The 26,332-nt window shown below is 34.1% G+C and overlaps 1 long non-coding RNA gene across 1 annotated transcript in view; it reads left to right on the forward strand.

Annotated features, from left to right (window-relative positions):
- The first annotated feature begins 14,304 nt into the window (after nucleotides 1–14,304).
- The window catches only part of LOC116556974, a 28,816-nt gene continuing 16,788 nt past the window's right edge, over nucleotides 14,305–26,332 (forward strand). Inside the window, exon 1 of the long non-coding RNA XR_004271291.1 lies at nucleotides 14,305–21,085. This is a non-coding gene — a long non-coding RNA (uncharacterized LOC116556974). The remainder of the gene's footprint in view (nucleotides 21,086–26,332) is intronic.

The raw sequence follows: 26,332 nt of genomic DNA on the forward strand, positions 1-26,332 counted from the left end.
CATGAACTTTCAAAAGGAGATCTTTTCTTTCCCATCGATATGGGAATAACAGTCATTGTGTGTTTCCTAAGAAATCTTTGTCTTTACAGAGCTAATAAGTTATAGTATACATATATTCAGCACAACCAATATTCTATTCCAAGGGGAAGTTAAATTGGATAATTATAGTTGTTTATATTAATTCTTTATCATAAAAACTTTTCCAAATCCTTGAGAGAATTCAAAAGTCAGAAAAATATTGATTATATAAAGTATGATTTTAGTGGGTTAATAAAATCATGTGTATTCTTAACATATTTAATGTGAGGAAGCCCGACAAACAGCATTGACTTTATGACAAAATCAATATTTGTTTTGCTATGTTGGGTAAATTTACTTCTCAAATTTTATTTAGTATCAAGAGAACAAAATTCAAAGAATATGCAAAACCAGAGACTTCCAAAATTGAATATGAAGTGAAATATTATCAAAAACTATATCAAGCTGCTCTAGATTAGTTATTATTTAAAGCAGATAGTCAAAAGTATTCAGCTTTTAAAGTGAAGCTCTCATATATTTAAATATGAGTGACTTCAAATTTAATGCTATTATTATTTCTTCATATATTTTTTCCAAGGAAAATTTTATATTTTGAGCCAAGTATAGAATTTTATGGTTGGAGGTTACACAATGCAGGCCTACAGTGTTTTATATTATGTCTAGGAGACAGAGCATTAGATTCCACAGAGAAAGTCATGGAGATGTCACATTGTTGAAATTTCTGATCTAGCTGCAATGCTTAGGTTTGAATGACACACCCAAAGGCCAAATTCACAAAACAGTTACATTTGCTTTTTGCACCCTTGATGCCCAAAACACTGGTATTTGCACTTTTAAGCAGACAAAATAAATTCTCTCTTTCCTCCTTACAAAACTTTAAATTTACAAACGTTTCTTACCTAACTTAAAGAACTCTCCTTAGGGGCTTTGCAAACCTAAAAAAAACACAGGACAACCAAGAAAGGTGTTCCCAGCTCTGCCATCCTGTTTATCTATCTGCTTAGCTCTAGTTCTTTCCAAACCAGAGGCACATAAAGAATTCTACCCAGGGCATCCGTAAAATACATAGCATCACTTTAAAAAGTCATTTATGTCACGACTTTTTAACATATTACATTTATTTCCAAAAGAAAGGACTTAATAATGTCACTAATCAGCCCCTATTTCTCTTTACTGTTGAATAGCAGATTGTATCCCTTTAAAGCTCACTTCTTGCCTTTGTTTTCAGAAAGATAAATGCACAAATTATATACAATTTATACACATTAAACATATATCAAAATTTCTAGGTGTTTAAAAACATTTCTTGATATTATGACTTTTTAAATGTTGGAAATCTATTTATTTTCCAAATAAAAGTTATTAATTAGCAATATTAAAAAACATAGGTTTTTGTGTTAATCAAAAATAAATGAAAATACACTTAGAATTGATAGAATACCGATATTTGTCTGTGCAGATGGATACACTTAAAGACTCTCCTTTTTGTCTGCCCAAACCCTCTTATTGTAAGTACTACAATAACGTTTTCATCAGTTGCTCCTGACAACACCTAGTACCATGTCAAACTTTGCTCTTGTCTAGTTTCCCAGGGCTTCATCCTCTTTGCATTGTTTCCTGATTCATTCTTTACGGTGAGGATTCAAGTTCATGGTCTCATGGAAATTTACTTATGTATGTCCCAAGAGGTTCTTCAGATTGACTCTGATGCTGCTAAAACACTTCTGTCTTGTTGAAGGAATCTTCCATGACTGGAGTAATTTTGTATTAGTAATGACCTTTAAGTTTTCCAGTGCTGAAATTGCTAATACGTAGGGCAACTCCACATCCTGGTTTGCCCAGAAAGGTTCTGTTTTCTGTCTGTTATCGTCAGTTAATTATTAGCAGCACTCACTCATACTCTTAAAAGTGTTCCTATTTGATCACCATTTCAATAGCCATTTTTTAAAGGACAAGTTGAATGAGAATAAACTTATGAGACACGAGCGACAGAATTGCCACTTTGGGAGGAACACTATTTGAATTATGTATAATGAATATTACTGTACTTCTGATAATAAATGCATAAAAATAAAGCTGTATTGCAAAGTTTCTTTTATTAAAATTCTACAACAAGGCCTCAGAGAAGGTAAATAATGGAGAGTTTCCCACCCAAAATCTTAGTGACCAAGTGCTAAAAATTATTTGTAAGTTTCCACACATATACCAATTTGGTCTTAGTAATAAGATTTGATTAATGGTGAATAATAAAATATCTAGATATTTTAAAATAAAATAAAATAATAATATCTTATGTATAGTATCATTGTGAGTTATCTCAAATAGCAGCCCAGATTGAAAAAGGAAAATAACACCTACTGTGGGATTGCAATGTGTTAGGCATTGAGATAGGTATTATAATTAGGCAACGGAATTATAAATACAGATGTGTTAATGCATGGTCAGAGGGCCTCCTGGAAGGTCATGGTAATGAAAGACAAGTTAATCTCTTGGGATAAATAAAAAGTTAAGGGAGAAGAAGATAAATGAGACAGATACTAATAGGATAAAATAGCTTGCCTTTCTACATTGACAATGGAGGGGTTCAACCATGTTGTTTTCTTGGGATACGGCTGTTGTGGAAAGCTCATATTGTATTTGAAGGTGGAAGGGAAATGTCTGCAAACAAAGATCAGGGATCAGCACTGGGAGAGCAGAGTGACAACCACTTCTGAAAGACCTGAGAAGGAATTTCTGGCCGCTTCTAAGAAGTAATACATGCCAGAGAACTGAGGACTGAACCCAACCATAAGGGGACTCTCACCTCAGCACATACACAGTTGAAAGCAACAAGAAAGAAGGTGGGTTTGAAAAAGGTTTTGCAGATTGAGAATATCCTCAAATTCCCAGGGTAAAAAATGTGTTGATTTAACACTAATGTGTGTTTTCTCTTATTATTTTTTATATAACTTTGTGGCAAGAGTTAATATGTGAACAGCAATGTACTATAAATTCATTACTTGAGGTAGTCCATGAACAATTTCATGGACGGAAGAATGAATGTACTACATACATGCTATTACATTTTATGCTCACAACAACTTTGGGAAGTAGATATTACCAGCCCCACATGATAGATGAGCACACTGAGTATAGACAGATGGAATAACATCCAAGATTACACAAATAGTGGCAGAACCACTCTAACTCCAAAGTCCATTTATTTTCCAGCATATTATTAAGATGGTAAAGCACTGCCTTTCAAAGTTAAATATTTGCAGTGATCACCTGTTTTTGTTTTGTTTTGTTTTTTTTTTTTGGTCTATTTGTTTTTAATGCATACTCTGAATCAGGTGGTCTAGGATGGGCCTGAGATGTCACTTTTCTAGCAAATTCCTAGGTAAGTGATGACAATGCTGTTGGTCCACAGACTGCACTTTGAATAACATGAATACGTTCTTGAGTTCTAAGCTCAAGAGTTTGAGCCCTTATTCTTGACTTTTCAGGATTATTGATGCACCATTTGTTTAAAGTTATTTACATACTTATTTGCAGTAATTTCTTTTGCATTTACTTGTTGTTTGAAGAATTCAAAATCATGATGTATGACATTGATCAACATTTGTAATTTCTAATCTAGTGAAATATTCTGTGGGATAGGCATTGCAGATGCACTTTTTGTGAGTTAATGGTATGTTCTCATAATTAAACAGGATCACGAGGCTGGGTTGATGTGATGTAGTATTTCTCTGCACTCTAAAGTGTGCTTCCTTGGTTACTCTCATAGCTACTATTAGCCACATTTTTGTTGCTCTACAGGTAATATACAAAAATATCTCCTGCCTATGGAAATTTAAATTTTAGCTCAACTGTTTCATGTTTATTATAAAGGAAAATTAAAAAAAAAAAACGCAAAGCAGTAAAACAAAAACAAATACCCCCAAATTAATGAAGTTCAACCTGCTATCACCAATATGGTTTCAGGAGACTGTTTTCATGATATAGAGACTGAGTTGAAAGGATTTCCTCCTCTCTGTTCATCATAGCATTTAATTTAATTTTACTCACCTCACTGTGGCTCATTTGAGACCCTCAGATCATCTCTGTTCAGGAGGCAAAGCAGTTCTTTACCCTCAAGTGTGATAGACATGTGGAACTAGGCTGAGAGAGTGAAGTGCCTCCTGCAACTACTTTGAAAAATAAGTATCTTTGAACTTGATTATTTAAAATAATGGTGATTTTAAGTGCTTTGATATTTGTTTTAATATCTCTTTCTTACACTATAATATGGAGAATATTTTATTCTCCAAATATCCATATTGTATAAATTATATTCATAATTACTGTATAAATAATTAATTTTCATTGACAGCAAACTTTTTATTATGGCAAAATCTAATAATGACTCTTGCCAATACATTAAGTGGTAGTCGTTCTAGGTTTTAAGTAGCTATTAACTTCTTCAAAAAAGATTTTTTAATAAAAGACAGCTCTAATTGTTTTTTATATTAACTTAATTTTAACCAATACAAAAGACAACAGAGTTAAAAAAAAAAAAAGTCCTCTAAAAGGAAAACAATCTGACAAAGTGATTCTAAAGTTCATATTAAGAGGAAAAAGGTCCAGAATATCCAAAACAATATTGAAGGGGAAGGATTACATGCATTTGAAAAATTCACACTGACATCAAGACTTACTATAAAGCTACAATAATCAAGAGAGTGGTACTGGCAAACTGATAAACAAATAGCTAAATGGAGTAGGATAGAGATCCCAGAAATAGAACCACACAAATACAGTCAACTGATATTTAACAAAGTAGCAAAGGCAATTCAATGGAGAACAGATAGCCTTTGCAACAAATCATGCTGGAACTACTAGGTATCTACATGAAAAAAAAATAATTGAGATATCAGCCTTATACTCTCCCCTAATATTAACTCAGATAGATTACAGACTTAAAATGCAAAATTATAAACCGCCTAGAAGATAACACAGCAGAAAATACAGATGAAATCTTGAGTTTGGTGCTGACATTTTAAATGAAAAAGCACAATTCATTAAAAAAATAAAGGATTGAAACATTGATCTTGATTAAAATTAAAAATTTCTCCTCTGTGAAAAAGACTATCAAAATTCCAGTAAGGCTGAGGCAAGATGATTGCTTGAGGAGAAGAGTTTGAGACTAGCCTGGAGAACGTAGTAAAATTCTGTTTGTATTTTAAAAAAATAACTGGGCATGATGGCACACCCCTGTAATTCCTGCTACTTAGGAGACTGAGGCAAGAGTTGAACCCAGGAGATTGACACTGCAGTAAGCCATGTCTGCATCATTGCACTTGGGCCTGGCAGACAGAGTGAGACCCTGTCTCTAAAAGCAAAAAAACAATTAAAAAACTTTAACTGTCAAGAGAATAAGAATACAAATAACAGTCTAGTAGAAAATATTTGCAGAAACACATCTAATAAAGAGCTGTTATTCAAAATATACAAATAACTCAAACTGGACAATTAGGAAATGAGCAATTCAGTTGAAAAATGAGCAAGAGAGCTGAACAGACACCTCACCAAAGATGATATACAGATGGCAAATAAACATATGAAAAGAAGCTTGACATCATAGTCATTAGGGAATTGCAAATTAAAATAATAATGAGATATCACTACACACCATTTTAAATGGGTAAAATCCAAAACACTGACAACATCAAATGCTGATGAGGAGGCAGAGCAATAGGAACTCTCATTCACTGTTGGTGAGAAGCAAAATGGTACAGTTACTTTGAAAGACAGTTTTGGGAATTTCTTACAAAACTAAACATGCTCTTACCATCTGATCCATCAATTCTGCTCCTTGGTATTTACTCAAAAGAGTTAAACACACATCTGCACAACAACTTGCACACAAATGTTTATACCAGATTTATAATTGCCAAAATGTGAAAAAAACTAAAATGTCCTTCAGTACATGAATAGATAAATCATTACAGCTAGACAATGGAATATTACTCAGTGCTAAAAAGAAATGAGATATCAAACCATGCAAAGATATCAAGAAATTTTGAATGACTATTATGTGAAAGGAATCAATATGAAAAGTCTCCTCACTGTAAGATTTCAACTATATAACATTGTAGAAAAGGCAAACTATGGAGCCTAAAAAGAAAAATCAGTGGCTGTCAGGGATTTTTGGACAGAAAGGGGTGAATAGATGAAATAGGTAATTTTTAGGGCAGAATAGCTGTTCTGTAGGATACTACCGTGGTGGCTACATGTCTGTGTACATTTGTCAATATCCATAGAACGTACTACACCAAGAGTGAATGCTAGTGTAAACTAAGGGGCTTTATTGATAATGTCAGTGTTGGTTCATGTGTTGTAACAATCGTACTGCACCGATTAGGGAGGTTTATGGTGGGGATGTTAATGTATGTGACAGCAGGGAGGGAGCAAATGGGAATTTGTGCTTTGTGCTGTTCTTTATGCTCAATTTTGTTGTGAAGCTAAAAGTTCTCTAAAAAACACCTATTAATTAAAACAAAGAAAGTTGTCAATTTAACGTTACCTTATGCAGTCACTCAAGGAACGTATAATATTAATATTTCATTTTTGTTTTTATTGTCCTTATACAAGAGAGTTCTTTAAACCTCCATTCCCAATACACACACACACACACATGCACACACACATGCACACACACATTTCTGTTCGTATTTAAAGCTTATTTCACAAAAGATTATTTTTCTTTACTTGGTAGATGATATGGAATGATGTCTTATGTCAAATTGTTATAAATTTCAGGTCTAAGTCATTGACTTTCTATGGCCTGAGGCAGGCCAGTGGATGTGATGACGTAGAGTAGAATTGGGCTATTTTAATGACGGAATCAATTAAGGGATCAAACATATTTTAAATCTTATTATGGACCCTTAATCTAGAAGGGATTTCATAGTAAAATTTCTTAAGTACTAAATACTAAACTGATGTGACAGTTACTTAAGATCAAATAATAAGCCTTTGCATTCACAGTATTTGTCAAATAATTTTTTAGCTAAAATAAGAAGGTGATGAAAACAAGAAGGCTATGGTAAAGAGAGTACCTTGAGCTACTGAGTTCAGCTAGAGGACAGTTGGGAGGACATGGATGGATTCCTGGGCACCGAAGCTTCAGATTTATTTTAAAAGCTCATTAATAAATCAAAATTTTGTCATTTTAATATAAAGAAATAGAAGTCTGCAGCAATTTGTATGCATTAACCTTTTACAAAGAAAATGTAACAGCAATGTTTTTATTTCTTACATTATTTTCTGCAAACTTTAAATTTTAACATTTGTGGTAGGTTATATATGTAAGACTATAAGAATGTATTTCAGGCATATTTTAAAAAACACAGGGATATATGCAATATGTGCGAAGTCGTCTCTGGTGCTTTGCACTTTAACCAATTCATTCACCATTTAAAAACAATTAAAAAATTAATTAAGCTGGATTCTGCCCTTGGATACACACAACAAAACCCCCATTGAAGTCAATGGAAATTGTGCATGCATATCCAGGGGCAGAATTTGGCCCGCTGTGTTTAATTCACTCTGATCATTCCTATTAATTCAATATTAATATTTCCGTTCATTTATTCAATTAGTTCTGTGGTATTCAAAATTCGTTGTATGTAATACATTGCGATCAGTCAATCATTACATTTCTAGTCCACTTTCTAACAATCATATTTGAAGTTAGTCAAGGCAAAATGCACTTAAAAATCAAACAGAAAAAGAATTAGTCACTCTGCAGAGATATCTCCTACTTTGTTGCCTGGTTTCTTGGGCCCAACCTCTCCCTGTGGATTTAGTCAGTGTGAGAGATGTTAATACATTGTAGGGCAGAGTTGGCCCTTAGATCAAATGCTACTTTGTAGGGTAGCCAAGTAGGGCTATCTAATAACAGCCAGATGTGAAAGACTAAGCTCATGAAATACCCACCACTTAATTAGGTCACACAATACCATTTGGATTCTAACCAAATTTGGGTTATCTCTTTTCTGAGTGGAGGAATCTCTTCTGTCTTCAAAACACAGATCAAAACCAACACAGTATGTTAATATTACAGTATAAACATTGCATGCATGAATAAGTAGGGCTGAATTCAAGAAATGCAATTATCCCTATGCTCCAAATTCATTAAAATACGACTTCTATAGGCAGGAAAATGTAACCTTGTTATATAATTTTTACATTGGTTACAGGGATCCACAGTATGCAAGACTGTGTGCAAATTTATAGAGGGAACGTCTATGGAAATGGACAATTCATAATTAAGTATTCATTGAGCATTCCTAAAATAATTATGCTTTGTTTCTTAATAGCTTTATTGAGGTATAATGTTAATATAATAAACTACATGTTTAAAATCTACAATTTGATAAGTTTTGATGTACATATACACCTGTGAAATTGACATTCCACTCAAGACGTTGAACCTATTTATCACTACAGAAAGTTTCCTCATGTCTCCTTTGTAATCCTTTCCTTTGGTTCCCTACTTTTTCTCCCTTCGGGCAACCACTGATTTACTTTCTGTTATTAGAGATTAGTTAGAATATGCCATAATTTTAAATAATAAAAAATACACTATTTTTTGTCTCTCTTTATCACTCAGCAAAAATAATCTGAGATTCAACCATGTCGTGTGTATCAATAGTTCGTTTCTCTCTATTGCCGAGTAGTATTCCATTGTATGGCTATATAATAATTGGTTTATGCATTCCCCGTAGGGTGGATATTTGGGTTTTTTCTAGTTTGAGCTTACTAAAAGTAAACCTGCTGTGAATATTATTGTACCAATCTTTGTATACACATACATTTTCTTTTCCCTTAAGTAACTAAGTAGAAGTGGAATGGCTGGGTAATATGATATGTGTATATTTAACTTTTCAAGAAACTGCCACATTGTTTCCAAAGTGGTGTGCCATTTTATATTTACATCAGTATTTATAATATGAGAGTTCTAGTTCCTCCAAATCCTTATCAACATTTGGTATGGTCAGTCTTTTTAATTTTAGCCATTCTCATAAGTCTGTAGTAATATCGATCATTGAATTATTTTGTATTTCTCTAATAATGATGTTTAATACCTTTGGCATATGTAGGCGATTATATGCCCTCTGCTTATCTCCTTTGATTAAGTGTTTACTCAATCTTTTGTCCATTTTTAATTGTTTTCTTTTCTTTCTTTCTTTTTTTTTTTTTTTTTTTTTTTTGAAACAAGTACTCACTCTGTTCAGATTGGAGTGCAGTGGTTCCATCTTGGCTTACTGCAACCTCCATCTCCCAGGCTCAAGCGATTCTCCTGCCTCAGCCTCCTAAGTAGCTGGGATTACAGGCGCTGGCCACCACAGCAGGCTAATTTTTGTTTTTTTAGTACAGACGTGGTTTTACCATGTTGGACAGGCTGGTCTTGAATTCCTGACCTCAAATGATCCACCCACCTTGGCCTCCCAAATGCTGGAATTACAGGCATGAGCCACCATGCCCAGCCTGTTTATTTTCTTATTGCTGAGATTTAAGAGATATTTTTTTTTTCTGAATAAAAGTCCTTTCTCAGATTTATGTTTGATATATATTTTCTCTCAGTCTACACATTGTCTTCAATTATCTTAACACTGGTTATTTAAAGAACTGATTTTTTATGATAGTCAATTGATTTATTTTTTAAAAATTTTATATTTAGATAAATGCTATTAGTATTATATTTAAAAAGTAGTTTTGCCTAGTCAAATGACACCAAGATTTTTTTAGATGTTTTATGGTATTGTATTTTGCATTTAAGTGTATAATCCAGCTGAATTAATTTTTCAAATATGGTTCAAGATAAGGATTGAAGTTTGTTTTTCTTTGAATATTAATATTCATTTGTTTCAGAACCATTTGTTAAATAGCATAAGCTTTCTCCACTGAATGATCTTCACGCTTGTCAAAAATAAGTTATCCATATCTATTTGTCTATCTTTATGCCAAATATCATTCTGTCTTAATTGTTGTCACATTATACTAGTCTTTAAATTAAGTAGTTTCAGCCTCAAATGTGCTCTTCTTTCATAATATTGTTTTAGCTATTCTAGATCACTTACATTTCCATACAATTTTTGGAATCAACTTGTCAATTTCTCCAGAAACCCTGCTGGGATTTTGTTTGAGACTACATTCAATCTATAGATTGATTAAATCTATAAATTGGTATCTGAAGTATACTGACTTTTCCAACCAATGGGCATACAAATTTTAGATTTGTTTAGTTTTTCTTTAATTTATTTCAGCAGTATTTTATAGTTGCCAGTGTGCAAATGTTGAGCATTTTTTCATCATATTTATTTCTAAGAATTTTATATTTTTATGCTATTGTAAATAGTATTTTTAAAATATCAATTGCAGATTGTTGCTAGTATATTATAAATTTATATCAGAATTATATGCTGCAGTCTTGCTCAACTAACTTATTCGGGTTAGACGCTTTTTCTGTAATTTCTATAGGATTTTCTGCACAGACAGTCATGTCATCTAAGATTAAGACGGCTTTAGTTGCTTGTTCCTAATTTGAATATTTTTTCTTCTTGGTTTATTGAAATGTCTAAAATCTCCAGTACATTGTAGAATAAAAGTGGTGAGAGCAAAAATGTTTGTCTTTTTCTTGCTCTAAGAGAAAGACTTGCTCAATTTTTCACCATAAGCATGGCATCAGTTGCATGTTTTCCCTTGATGTACGTTTTCAGGCTTTGGAAATTGCCATCTATTTCTTGTTTGCTAAGATTTTTTTTATCAGGAATGAATATTGAATTTTGCCAGATACTTACAATTATGTGTATTTGCATTAACGTGATTGTATATTTCTCCTTTAATAATTTATTAATGTGGTGAATTACATGGTTTGAATTTTGAAAGCTGAATCAATCATGCATCACTCAGATAAACCCCAGTTGGTCATGATAAAGTATTATCCTGCTTGTATACTGTTGCATTTGACTTCCTTATATTTCAGTGAGAATTTCTGTGTGCACACCATGAGGGGAGACAGGTCTGTAGTTTTCTTGCAATGAGGTAGTCTGGTGTTCCTATCAGACTAATGTTGTCCTCAGTATGCTTATGGACATTTCCCCTCTTCTTCAATTTCTGAATGAATTTGCACAAAATTGGTACAATTTTTTCTTAAATGTATGGTAGAATTCACTACTGAAACCATCTGGGATTAAAAAAATTTTTGGAATGTTTTTAAATTAAAAATTCAACCTATTTAAAATAGATAGGGCTATTCATATGATCTCTTAAATGGTCATTCAATTGTTTCTCTGCTATTTCAATAATTTCTGCTCTTTAGTTATTTTCTTTTCTTATTGCTTTAAGTTTAATTTGTGCTCCTATTATAACTAGTATTTTATAGAAGACACTAAAGTCATTGATTTAAGACTTAAGAAAATTTATTTAACCAGTTATTTAGTGCTATAACTTTTCCTGCTTATCATGGTTTGTACTGCGTTGGCAGCATCCCATATATTTTGATATGCTGTGTTTTCGTTTTCATTTCTAATGACTTTCTAATTATCTCTTGATTTCTTTTTCTGACCAATGGATTGCTTAGAAATGTGTTCCATCGTTTCTAAATATTTGTAAGATTCTCCAGAGATTTTTATGGTATTTGTTTTTAATTTAATTTCACTGTAGTAACAGACAATGTTTATTTGGCCTTGTAAATATATTGGGACTGCTTTTATGGACAGAAAATCGGATATCTTAATAAATGTTTCCTGTGCACTTGAAAAGAATGTATATTCGACTCTTGTTGAGTGGTGTGTTCAATGAATCAAATTGGTTGATAGTACATTTTTTTTAGTTCCTCTATATTCTTAGTTTATATTTGTTCTATAAGTTATTGAAATGGGGTACTGAAACTTTTGACCATAATAATGCATTTATTTTTTCTTGTGGTTCTGTCAGTTATTACTTCATGTGTTTTGAAGCTTTCTTATCAATAAGATCAAACTTTAGGATTGCCATAACCTCTTGCCAAATTGACTTAATTATCGCTATGAAATGACCAGCTTTTCCTTGGCTATGTTCTTTACTCTGAAATCAATTTACTTTGAAATTTATATAGTAACTCAATTTTTCCTTTGATTAATGTTAGTATGGTAAATCTTTCATCCGTTTAATGGTAAACAATTTTTCTCTGTAGTTAACATGCATTTCTTGTAGACAGTTTATAGTAAGATCTTGCTTTTTAATCTCATCTGATAATCTCTGCCTTTTCATTGGAATTTTTAGCTTATTTCTGTTTAATATGATTATTGGTATTATTAGATTTAATCCTGTCATCTACTATTTATTTAATATTTCTTTTTTGTTCCCACTCTGCTGTATTTTCCCGCCTTTTTTGAGTTAGTATTAGGTTAGTGCAAATGTAATTGCAGTTTAACAACTGCATTGTTAGAATTTGCCCTTTGACATTGGAATACATTCTTAAATAAATCTGATTATGTTATACATCACTTTAATGGGCATTTATTTATTTATTTTGCTAATGACTTAGTATTTGCTGTTTATTTTAGACTTTGGAAATGATGTTAGACACAAAGCAAATTAGAACAATTTTCTTATTTGAGTTCAAAATAGGCCAGAAAGAAGTGGAGACAACTGGCAACATCAACGATGCATTTAGCCCAGGAACTGCTAATAAATGTACAGTGCAGTAGTGGTTCAAGAAATCTGGCAAAGGAGATGAGAGCCTTGAATATGAGGAGTATACTGGCCGGCCACTGGAAGTTGACAACAACCAATTGAGAGTGATCATGGAAGCTGATCATCTTACAATGATGCAAGAAGTTGTGGAAGAACTGAATGTTGACCATTCTATGGTTGTTGAGCATTTGAAACAAATTGGAAAGGTGAAAATGCTAAGTAAGTGGGTGCCTCATGAGCTGAGCAAAAATAAAAACAAAAATCGTTGTTGGAAGTGTTGTTTTCTCCTATTCTATGCAACAACAATGAACCATTTCTTTGTTGGATTGTGATGTAAAGGAAAAGTGGATTTTATATGACAACTGGTGATGCTCAGGGGTTGGACAAATAAGAAACTCCAAAGCACCTCCCAAAACCAAACTTGTACCACAAAAATGTTGTGGTCACTGTTTGGTGGTCTACTGCCATTGTGTTCCACTACAGCTTTCTGAATCTCAGTAAAACCATTACATCTGAGAAGTATGCTCACCAAACTGAAGAGATGTACTGAAAATTGCAAAGCTGGCAGCCGGCATTGGTCAACAGAAAGGGCTCAACTCTTCGCAACTCCCGCCCGCCTATCTCATAACCAACACTTAAAAAGTTGAATGAAGTGGGCTATGAAGTTTTATCTCATCTCTCATTCACCTGACCTCTGGCCAACTGACTACCATGTCTTCAATCATCTCAACAACTTTTTGCAGGGAAAAGGTTTCCATAACCAGCAGGATGCAGAAAATGCTTTCCCAGAGATCGTCAAATCCCAACACATGGATTTTTATGCTACAGAAACAAACAAACTTATTTCTCATGGGGACAAATGTGTTGAATGTAATGGTTCCTATTTTGATTAATAAAGATGTGCTTGAGCCTAGTTATAATGATTTAAAATTCAAAGTCCAAAATCGCAATTACTTTTCCACCAACCTAATATAATGAATTATTCCGTTTTATGTTTTTTGATGTATTAACCACTAGTCTTTGATTTATTACTTTAATGATTATCTTATAGTTCATAGTATATATCTTTAACTTATTACAGTCCTATATAGAACTCTACCATAGTATTCTTCTATCAGTATTGTCCTAGATATGAACTACTGCTGTTTTAAATTCTACTTACACATATAAGCCCCACAACATATTTTTATTATTTTTGTTTAAATAGTCCATAATATTTTAAAGAGCTTGAATACTAAGAAAACAATTTGTTTACCCGCGTAATTGCCTTTTCTGATGTTATTTGTGTAGATACATATTTTCATTTATTATTACTCAACCTGAAGGAATTCCTTTAACATTTCTTATATTACCTACGTGTTAGTAACAAATTCTGTCAGCCATTGTATACATGCAAAATTTTAGTTTACTTTTGTTTTTGAAAGATGTTTTTACAGATTTATTCATTCAGTGCTTTAAAAATGATAGTCCACTGTCTTCCTGTTTTTACTGGTTTAACAAGAAATCTGCTGTCTCTTTATCTTTGGTTCTTTATCCTTATCTTGGCTTCTTTTTTCTTCTGGGCACTTTTAAAAGTTTCTCTTATCCCTGGTTTTGAGCAATGTGATTATAACGTAATCCGGTGAGGTTTTCTTTGTATTTCTTGTGGTTAAGTTTGGTTGAATTTCCTGGATCTACAGGTTTGCAGTTTTCATCAATTAAGAAAATTGTCAGTCATAATTTGTCCAAGTTATTTTTCTGTCCATCCTCTTTTTCTCAACTCTTTCAGGGACACCAGTGACATGAATATTAGGCCATGTAAAGTGGTTCCACAACTCCCTAATCCTTTTTTAAATAAGTATTTTAAAACATATTTTTCTGTTCATTTAAAAATATGTATTTTATTTTTGTTTTTTAATGCTATGTTTTCAAATTTGTTATTATTGTTTTTCTGCAGCATCTTATCTGCAACTTATATCATCCAATGTATTTCATCTTAGAGACTGTAGATTTCATCTTTACAAGTTTGATTTTGGTAGTAAAAAACATTTTTATCTCTTTCTTTACCTTTTACAATGCAATTATAAATTCCAACTTATCATCTTTATCTGTTAATTCTAACATCTATGGAAGGCCTATGTTGATTTGCTTGATTTTCTTTCTTTTCATGGGTTGTATTTTTATACTTCTCACACCTGGTCATATTTGATTAGATGACAGTCATCATATATTTTATTTTATTTTGTGTCTGATATTTATGTTTCTGTAATTATTCTAGAGCTATGTTCTGGCACACAGTTAAATCATATGAACATAGTTTGATTCTTTTGGATCTTCCTTTTAAGATTTGTTAGTTGGGTCTGGAGCAAAGCTCAATCTAGGTCTAATTATTCCCTATCGAATGCTCCAGTAATCATGAGGTTTTCCAAGCTGGCTAGTAAGGATAGGCACTACTCTCAGTTTTCATCATTGGAAATGGTAACATCTGACACTTTTGGATCCTTCTTTCACTGGTTTTTGGTAGTTTATTAATGATCTTCAATGTTATTTCTGAGTTGAAAGTGGAAGTCTTAAGTTTGCCACTTACTCATTATTTTTACATCATGGCCTCATCATTACCTCTCAAACAGAGCATAGGAAAGAGCAGGTTATGGTCCTCTTCCACGATAAGCCATCTAAATTTTCACAACATGAAGAACTTGGAGAACTGGCAATTATCTGGTTAACTGACTAACTGTAGATCATAGGCATCATTTGTTGCAAAAATTATTTAGGGTTCGTAATAATTCAGTTTGACAATATAAAATCTAATTTAAATTCAGTAACAGATTTTTCATATGACTCTGCTCTCTGTGTCACGGGGTAAATGCATGTGATTCGAATCATCTCATAGTAGCTTAGCAGAATGGAGCCTAATAATTAGCTCATTCATTTCAGCCTTCTCTTTGGTGGTATTATATTGTACTGAGTACAGAGTGAATGAATGATTCTGATGATTATAAAGGCCATTGAAGATCTGTACTAGTCACTTCCATTTGCCTTTAAAAAAACGTAGTTTCAGCTTTACTTTCATAGTTCCAGGAATACCCGGCTACTTTTCTTTATTATTTTATCTGTAAGGATGATAAAATCATCGATAAGACGTTTGTCTTGCTCATTTAAAAATATCCTTTTTCTCTTCACACATCCCCCAAATTACATAAACTTTTCCATTCTTAATCCAATGACTTAAACAACTGTTGTGATTTCATAAATGGAAGCATTTGACTACAGGTGGGGATTAATTTGCAAGGGCAGGAAAACTGTTGAAAACAAAGAGCTAGTGTCCAAGTAAATATCTCTTGAGAAATTAGGAAGTACAAGCTACACTGCATGAGAAGAATTGTTACTGAGTGTAATGGTTTAAAGAATTCCAGGTGGTCTGCGTGGGTCATAATGCTAGCATTTTATCTTGGAATAATCTTTCTTCTTTTCTTTTCTTTTTTTTTTTTTTTTTTAAAGAACTAGTGCTGCCCCTGCAAAGTGCCAGAAAGTTTGTTCATATAGGCTTATTAAGTCTATAGCTACATAAAACAAAATAAAATGTGAAGGGATAATCTGTTAGGAAAGTGTTTCTTTTATACTAAGTATAGAGATTTTAAAAAAGGCCAGATAATTTTTGAGGTGATGATGGATAAAGGAGGCTTGCATAATCTGGATCAATGCCTAATTTATCACTTCACTTTCCTCATGGGAGTACAGCTGTAGTGTCCACAGGTTGAAACATCAAGGATTTTCTAATTTTTTTTTTTTTGTTGTTGTTGGAGGAGACAGAGATCAAAGTCTTTTTTTCTTTGGTAGATAAGGAAATCTATGCTGGTAAATCATGAACAGAAGAGAAGATGGGGGTGGATGGTAAGGAATGATGAAACAGAAACAATTGGCTTAAACCTCATGAGCTGCCATCTTTTTCTCACTGCTAAGGTGGCCGTTATAATTCACTCTACAATAGGCTGTAGCAATTTCTGCTAAAAATAGCCTGTTCCTTTCTTCAAGGCAAACGAGCAAGTTTTACTTACATTTTTATAGCCGATTATTTCATACTCTATATTAATCCTCCATTCTTCCCATTGCCTTGAGAGAAAACTCCTTGGCATGGCTTCTTCTGCAGTCTAGTCCCAACCTATCTCTGCATTTGTATCTCATCTCACATACCTCCAGTCACACCATACAGTGACACTTTCCCCAAGCATCATGCAGTTTTATGCCTCTTCATTCTTATGATCTTTTCTCTACCTGGAATACTTTATATCCTTCTTCCTCACCAAATGCATCCTGTTCCTTTTTTGAGACCCACCTCAAATATCTTACCCTCTTTGAGGCCATTTTCAGCTTCCTTAGTAAGAGTCGTGGCTTCCCCTATTTGTGTAACACTTATCATTAACTTCCACCCCAGAAGCAATACATTGTATCTCCATCCTAATAATTAACATCATTGGCACAAGTAGGCCTTAAGTAAATGAGTATATGAAAAAATTTCAAAGAATGAGCAAATTGATAGTTTTTTTGCACAGTATTCAGTTTTCTCTTCTCTTTTCACATGCATAAATGATGCACTGACCTCATCAGTGGAATTGTTCTAGTTTATTTCCAGAAGGATTTTGTTGCTTCAGGAACTCAGTGCCATCAAAGAAGCCTTGATATGCTTGTGTCTTTTTGAGTTGGATAGGGAAAGTGAAATTAAAGATCAACTGCAGAAACAGACCACTGATGGCTGGATAATAGGCATTGACTTGATACTAAAAAAAGAAGGAAAAAGTGGCAAGGCAATGGAACTGTCAGGGAACAAGGTAGTCATGAGCCTATTTGCTGACTTGATCCTTAGTCAAAAACTTTGTAAAATTATTTTAGCAGTAATCTCCCAGTTATTAGTACCAGGACTACAGCTAAAACAATTTCACTTAATAGCAGTTAGATATTATAATTCCAACCACCTGGAACTGTAATTCCCCCATTACCTTCCTTCAATATTTTCACTGTCACAACTCCTCAAAAATAACAAAAAAATCTCTTTTTATAGTGGAATTACTAAAATTGATGTATCAGGTTATATTCATGAATCAATAACAAATTTTTAAGAAATAATTACTGTTCTCAACTTAATGGTTTATTTAAATAACTAGCATCTACTTTTGTTGTTATGGGTATTAGCACATCAAAACCATGTTTGTTTAGCCTAGTAAATAAATTGTACAATCGTGTTTCATATTTGTTTGTTTCCAAGGATAAAAAAACAAATACAGTAAGTTTGGAGCATACTAGACCCACAGTCGATGGAGCGGCCAAATGAAAAAAAAGAAAAATCTGCTTCCTTATTTTATTTATCTCTGTATTCTCGCTGAAACAGTAGATAAATTTAAGTAAATCACATGACTTAGTAAAGCCCTCTAGACCTTTAAAGGCACCTTACAGATCCATGAGCTAACTTTTGACTTGGCTCTTTCAGATCACTGCCACCTCTCACATGCCTCCTTTAAGTAGAAAAAAAGAGCAAAAAATGCCTGAGACAACTGTGAAATATTTTGCAAGATTTTAATATTACTAAAGCAAACTTTCATTCCCTTTGTTTAGCAGCCAGCTGTAGCTGACACAAATGTATGTTGCTAACTGTGAGCCCGCCCTGAGCATGAGATTTTATAGAAGGGTTTATTTATGGCTAATTTCTTTATCTTTATATTGAATATAATACTTTCTAGTATCTTTCGGCTTGTAATTATTTTGCTTCACATCAAAGAACAACATTAGAAATTAAAGTCCATTCACTGTCATGTATGATTCATGGCCTATGTTATATAGATCTTATAAAAGAGGCTCATTTTTCTTTCTTTCCCAGACCTCCTCCCTCTTCCTTCTGTTCCCTGCAGCCTAACACCCCCACTTCACATTGTTCAGTTCTTTGGGTATTAGTAATATATACTAATATCTATCAGCAATATATAAATGTCAAGGAAGGAAACTTTTTCCTGCTCACTAGCCTGATCCATAACCTAAGGAAACCGTAGTGTCTTTGGCCTCAGCATAATCTTTTACTATGAGATTGTTTATGTTGACTTCCTGAAGCCCTTGCTTGGTACCAAGATGTTTCACTTTCTTCTCCTTAGTGTAGAATCCTATAGCACTGTGGAACTTATAAATAATTGAGTTATTTTTAAACCAATGGATGTTTTCCAGTCACTCTATTTCACACTGGATTAATTATGTAAGAAAACCGAATTGTTCCTCACCAGTGTTACAACTTTAAAAACAACATGCTGTTTAAATTCAGGTTTGGCAACTGTGGCCTGAGAGCCCCCTCAAATTTATGGCACCACACCCACAGCATAATAAAACCTTTAGTGGTCCTTTGTCTTTTAGCTTTCCTTCTATTTTTTCTCAAGGGTGTTTTATGCTGGAAGATACAAACAAAAGTTGTCCAGATGTTATTTGTATCAGAGCAGGATTTCAGTCCAGCTATCTGTGGTTGCAAATGTTTATTTTAATGGGTTATTGTGCAATCCTTGCTGTGTAGACCTTCATGGCCTTATATGCATGTTCTCAGCAATGCCAGGATATTGTTTTTTAAAATATATCATTTTAGTCCAATTGAATGATTAGTAGTCACCAGGGGAGAAAAATATAACACCTGTAGAAACACAGAGAATATTTTTGTCAATGTCCCTATGTTGACACTGTGCAAAACTGCCTGATTATGAAACCATGACCAATGGGCTTTAGGTAAGCAGCAGGAAGGTGTGGTCCAAGCCCCAGCAACAGTCCCAGCCCTCTGAGACTAAGTTACACGGCTGCAGTAAACATGCCAAGGGTGTCGGAAAAAAGCCCAGCTGCTGCCCCATGCAGTTTGATGGAATGAAAGAAGAGCTTAGCTAAGTCACCGTGGTGTGAGCAGCAAGTTTATTTTAGCTATTGCAACAAGCACAGGGCTGGGCTTATTATTCATTTTTAGAATTCTAATAAAATCTTAACTATGTTTCCTTGATACTAAAGTAAATTGTTTACTCTGTATCTAAAAACACATATTATACCCAATGTACCAATTAGCGGTGAGGAATTTCTAGTCCTTAAAATTAATTTTGGAAAGAAATTACATCATGTAGAAATGGATTTGGTTTTTAAGAAAGGGCTGAATTTTAGAGCTATTAGTTTTCTCTGAGAACTTATTTAAAATCAAAGATGTTTAGAGTAATCATGTAGTGGACTCATTTATTGCTATTAAAAAAACAAAACAAACAAAAAGGAAAATTTAAAAGCCCTTAAAATTTAAACTTGCAGTTAGAAAGGATCCCTAAGAGGAAGATTATTCTAGACATTTAACATCAAGGACTAATAAAGTCTCACATTAAAGGTTTTATTAAGCATTTTTGATAGACATCGTAAGCAGATGCTAAAATATTTACTTCAAAATACAAGCTGGAGACAGTCTTTTATGAGTCAGTTTTGAGGTAAATTGAATATTAGTATAAGTTTCATAGATATAAGAGGCCCTGATAAGATTTGGTGATTGAGAAATTAGAGTTTATTGTGAGGAAATGATTTTTTCATATTTTAGAAGCAGATTTTAGGTTATTTCATATGATATCATGAATATGTCAGTCATCATTATAATAATAGCACTGTCCTATATTTGCCTAATAGTTTATAGTGGAGAGAGTATTTTGAAAATTAACTCATGTCTTTATAGGTTTGTATATCTTATCATGTCACACTTTTATCACTCCCCAGAGTTAGAAATATCCTCGAACCATACTTGTTCTTCACAGGTGCAGATACAATGCTCTTTCTGTGAGATTTTCCCCTATGTACTCAAATTGTTTATTGCGCCTACATATCAAGGGCTAGAACAGAGCCAACACATAAGCAACACATATGTTGCATTCATATTCCAAATTATAGGACTTGTGTAAACTATTAAATAATCTCTTTCATTTCTCTACAAAGATTACATGTAAAAACAGTTGAATATGGCAATTTTGGCTAAAGAGAACACAAGAAGAGAAGAAATGCATGCTGTCACTTTCTTCTTTCCATCTAGGACGATTTAACTACCACTGCAGTCGAAGCCCCGCAAACCCGAATGCCTAGTGTCTTAGTTTGGGTTTCCCCAGAAGCTGAACCAGACATAAGGACATGAGGGCAAGCAGTTTATTTGGGAGGTGCAGGAAACACTAGTTGAGGGTGGTAGGGGAGAGGCCCAGGGAAGTGAAGTCATCCATTAAAGAGTGCTTTATTAAGCTAGCTATCACTGTGTGTGGCTGGAGCTTAATCCTGCAGGGGACCTCTGGAATATCGTAGAAAACACACACCTCAGAATGACCCCATCTGAGAGGTGAGAAAGCTGAGATATTTACATACCACCTCCTGAGACTCACTGTATGAAGAGTTATTGGATAGGTGTGGGGGAGGAGAGGAACAGTGGCAGTGGTGATGGTGTGTTCATGTTTGGTGTTTCTGAGCTGCCGTGTATGCACAGAGTAGCTTCCTTTGGTCCAGAAATGAAACCCTCAGCCCCACAGATGCAAATGATGGCAGGTGGACACCAGTCAGATCACAGTGCAAGCTCTGCAGAATAAGGGTAGGGTACTGAATAGCATTGTGCTGTATTCGAGAAATAAGACATTCTAAGATTTAGGGTTTGTAAAGATTCAACAAAATGTGTGCTTTGATTCATGTTGCTAAAATTGTTCAAAATATTATTTTTTGAAATGTTCTCAAGTCAAGGGAATATAACAAATATCCTTGTCTGCAAGTTCAAGGTCAAATGATCCTTTGGTCCTCGTGATCATAATTTCTCAGGGAAGAATGTCACCCATACAGATGGCCAAAGATGATGGACTAACCTCAGGGAACTGTTTTAACAGTTTGTTCAATTTAGATAGAAAATGTAAAGTCAAACTAGTTTCTTGGGATTTGCCACATTCCATTAAAAGTAAACTATAGCAAAAAATGAAAAGAAATGTAATTAATTGAATGTTGTGTAATATTGATTTTTGTTAGTCAAGGTTTTATTGTGGCTGCCTAAAAGAAAGCAATGCCATTATTCAAGCAATAACTTATTTAACCAACAAGTTTTATATACTATTTACCTTTTACTAGACAACTATAAAATAAATAACACGAAGATGGCCCAGGCCAAAGGTGAAGGTCTTTGGAGTAGTGGAGAGCTGATCCTGAAAAGCAACCCTGCCTCTTTCTAGCTAGGAGGCCTTAACCAGGCTACCTTAGTTCTGCAAGTCTCAATTTCGTCATCTAGAAAATACAAGTAGGGGAATTAAGGAATTTAATGAGATTATGCATGAAAAGCACTTAAGAGCCTGGCATGTATTAAGCACTAATTACATGTCATTTTTATAATGGTGGTGATAGGAATGCTAAGATGGCTGCCATCAAAGTAATTGCAATCTGCTAAAGGGGGCAATAGAAGCACATACATAATGCAGAGCACACCTTGCCTAGCTCTCAGTGACCACAGAGGAATAACGCAATTAAAGTATTCTTGGCTGGGTGCAGTGGCCCATGCCTTTAATCCCAGAACTTTGGGGGGCTGAGGCAGGTGGATCACCTGAGGTCAGGAGTTTGAGACCAGCCTGGCCAACATGAGGCGAAACCCTGTCTCTATTTACAAAAATTAGCTGGACATGGTAGCATGTGCCTGTAATCCCAGCTACTAGGGGGGCTGAGGTGGGAAGATTGCTTGAACCTGGGAAGCAGAGGTTGCAGTGAGCTGAGGCTGTGCCACTGCACTCCAGCCTGGGTGACAGAGTAGGACTCCATCTCAAAAAAAAAAAAAAAAAGGATTATTGGAGGAGATGAAATGGGTAGGTGGTTCTTGGAAGAGAGAAAGGTTTCTGATAGGTAATGATAGTGTTCAATATGGGAGGGGTGGATAAATCAAAGCATAGAGTTCTAACTCTGCCTGATGGACCCGGACGGGTTGACTACTAAGTGCCTGAGACAGAGTGCATGTAGCTGATCTCTTAGTATTGAATGCTCCCATGTCTCTGCCCTTGGATGCTTCCCTTTCTATCTACTCTTACTTATACTTTTAGGTGAACTCATCTACTTTCCATGGCTTTACTACTATCAGTTCACCATTGTACATAAAATTTAGTTTGGAAAACCCAAATTAAGGTTTCCAGGTAAGCTCTCTTCCATTGACTTCAGTCTGCATTTATATGTATCCACTTGGATAACTAATGAATATCTCTGACAGTTGATATGTACATAACTCAATTCTTTGTATTTTCTTCTAAAATTTACCTATTTCCCCGTAGTTTTTCCCTGCTCAATTACTGGCAACTCCATCTTTCCAACTGCTCAGGCCCCAAATTGGGTGTTCTCCTTCACTACTCTCTATCCCTCAAACCTCACGTCCATTACCTCATCAGATCTGTTATTTTGGATTTCAAAATGTGTCTAGCATAATGACCTCATCTTCTCTACTTTTTTCATACTAGTGTACTTCCTGGTTTTCTGAAATAACTTCCAAATGTGTCTCATGGCTTCCTCTTGAGAACCTGAAATTTCTCTTCTGGTGTTAATTCATTCTCAGGCTGCTAATAAAGACATACCCAAGACTGGATAATTTATAAAATAAAGAGGTTTAATTGACTCACATTTCAGCATGGCTGGAGAGGCCTCAGGAAACTTACAATCATGGCAGGAGGAGAAGTAAACAAGTCCTTCTTCACATGGTGGCAGGAAAGAGAAGAATGAGCCAAAGGGGGAAAAGTCCCTTATAAAACCATCAGAGCTCATGAGAGCTTACCCACTCTCATGAGAACAGAATAATGGTAACTACCCCCATGATTAAATTACCTCCCACCAGGTCACTCCCATGATACATGGGGATTATGGGAACTACAATTCCAGATGAGATTTCGGTGAGGACACAGCTAAACCACATCACTTCTTAAGCAGTAGCCAGCTTAATTTTATTTGAGTACGTTGTAGAATACTACTCCTCTTCAAAACACTGCAGGCCCACCCTGTCCTGCCATTTCATCCAGAGTAAAAGCTAAGTTTCCATAATGTCTAGAAAGGCACCCACAATCTCACTTATTGCCTAGGACATCACTTCTTTACTTACTTCCTTCTTGATTATGCCATTTCACTCATAATGAGTTCTTTGTCATTCAACAGATATGACTTTACACTCCCAACCTATTGTCTTTGTTCTGCATTTTCATAGCAAATGTCCTTATCTTCTCAAGTCCTTATTCAAAATTCATCCTGTTCTATCCCATCTTGGTCACAAGAACTCTACTGTATCTTTTCCCATATCTCTTACTTCCCAATAATACAATATACTATTTAGTAATTCTATTTAATGTTTATCTCTTTCCACCCACTAGGATACACCATGTGGGCCGACATGATGAGGGCTGGTGTCATTGTATATTTTGCTCAGATGTTTACTGAAGGAGTGATCAGCACATTTAGATGCTCAATACAAGAAGAACAAGAAAATTAATGTTCTTTCTTTCTTTTGAAATTTGCTCTTATTCCATTGGCAGAAACAGTGCTCTTTATCCACAGTGCTCAGCATTCCTTATTATTGAAAGGGGTTTATATACAATTTCCATAGTCTTTGAAGATTCTTTCCACTGAGAAATGGAGTATATTATGAAATAAAGAATTGTTATTTAATCTATACTTTGAAAGATAGCTTTTATTTCTGGAAAATATTAAATATTTTAAATATTAAAAAAAAACCCTAATAACATATTGAGTAATTCCAGTATGGCAAATATTATATATATATATATATATAATTTCATTCAAATTCACAGTAATACTGAGTGAGCATCGTATCTGCTTTAATGTTTTAAAAATTAGAGATCAGAGAAGTTTAGTAATTTGCCAAAATTCACACAGAAAATAAACTGTTCTGGAGTTGGAGCCTAGGTTTTGTTCTGACTCCATATTGCCTATTGATCAGCCACCTTTGTATGATAAACTATTAACAGTATCTATTATGTGGATGTGAGAAAAACTGAAAATACACCAATCTCTCAATCTAACAAGTGAAGAATAAATACAATTGAAAGAAAATATGCCTTTATCTCAGACACTTTATAGTATTCCCAACTTACCTTGCTTCTAGGGCACCCCACACAGAACATCTTCATAGCTCTAGAGAAGCCTTTGTTATAGATAAATGAGATGATGAGAACTGAACATTCATACACAAAAAATTAATGAATTATACTTATTAATTTATCCCAAAGATGTGTGATAGAGTGCAATACACCAAAATTTTCAAGGTGTTGTTCAAAGTAGCATCTCATGATGTTTGCTGACTGAAAGGAATCTTTGGAATATTTTATTTCTGGTTTATATGCTTATTTGAAATGCATTCAAAACTTTGATTTGTACTTCCCAAGAACATTGTATTCTTATGCCTCTTTTTAAGCCAAATATTGGTTCTTTTGTGTGATGCTTTTCCCATTCTCTTGTAGCTAACACTGATGTTCTTAAAAATTTCTTTCACTCTTTTCTTCATGCATGTCAGCTAGATGAGGAGGAAGAAGCATCTGCTTACACTTCTATCAACTAATTTTATGTTATATACATCAAGTCCAGATTAACAATTTATGTCACTTTCTTTCTTCTTTCCCAGAGAAGCCTTTTTTCCTTACTCAATGCAATTAAGTCATTAGTCAGGAAGGGGGCATTTCAAGTTCACTTACGAAAAATATATTTTATGCTTCCTCACTTCTTTTTTCCCCAGTCTTCTGTCAGCCTAACAAGCATAGCAAAAAGATATAGCCCCACAACCACTTTATGCACAAAGTTAGAAACATAAAATCTCATGGAAAGAGATCCTTTATACAGAGGAGATTGTCTTGCCATTTGTCTTATGTTAGGGGTGAGGAAGTGAGATCCAAAGAGTTTAAAGGGCTTTCCTAAAGGCATGCCACTAGGAAGTGACTGAGCCAGGATGAGCAACTCTCAGTTCTCATGCATTCTATCTTATGAGTTAGATTATTTTATTTTTAGAAATTAGAAAACTGATATTACTTGACTTCTTACTACCACTATGCCCACAGAAGTGTAGGCGCATCAAATATTATTAAGGGCTTATTCATATTTCCCCACAGAGGCATGTTAGCACATTGCAGTTTGAGAAGCAAAAATACTTGCCTCTGAAACTTCAGACTTATTTGAGAAAGTTATGAAAAGAAAAATCCACATCTGAAAAGAGAAATCCACGTCTCAATTACCAAGACTCAATGTAATACTCTCTGTGAATTTTCTTCTTCTCTTTAAAAAAAATCTGTGTATGTAGTCAACAAAACCCAGAGTTAGCTTCATATGCTTTCCTTTTTAAACCATACTGTAGAAAATAGGTTAGAAAAATCAAATTAGATAGCAAGATTTCCAGTGAAATATGTTTGTTCATCATTAGTTTATCTTCTGCAACTATCTGAGCATGCATGAAACAGTCCATCCACTGTTCTAGATGCCATGGTTTAGTGCAGTTCCACTGAATGATCCTGTTAACCTAACCTTCAATTTGCTGGGATCTGAACTCTGAATAACAGATTGTGAACATAGTTTAATAACTGGTACA

This window comes from Sapajus apella, unplaced genomic scaffold, assembly GCF_009761245.1.
Source record: "Sapajus apella isolate SASKATOON/1434 unplaced genomic scaffold, GSC_monkey_1.0 scaffold18, whole genome shotgun sequence".
Taxonomy (NCBI): Eukaryota; Metazoa; Chordata; class Mammalia; order Primates; family Cebidae; genus Sapajus; species Sapajus apella.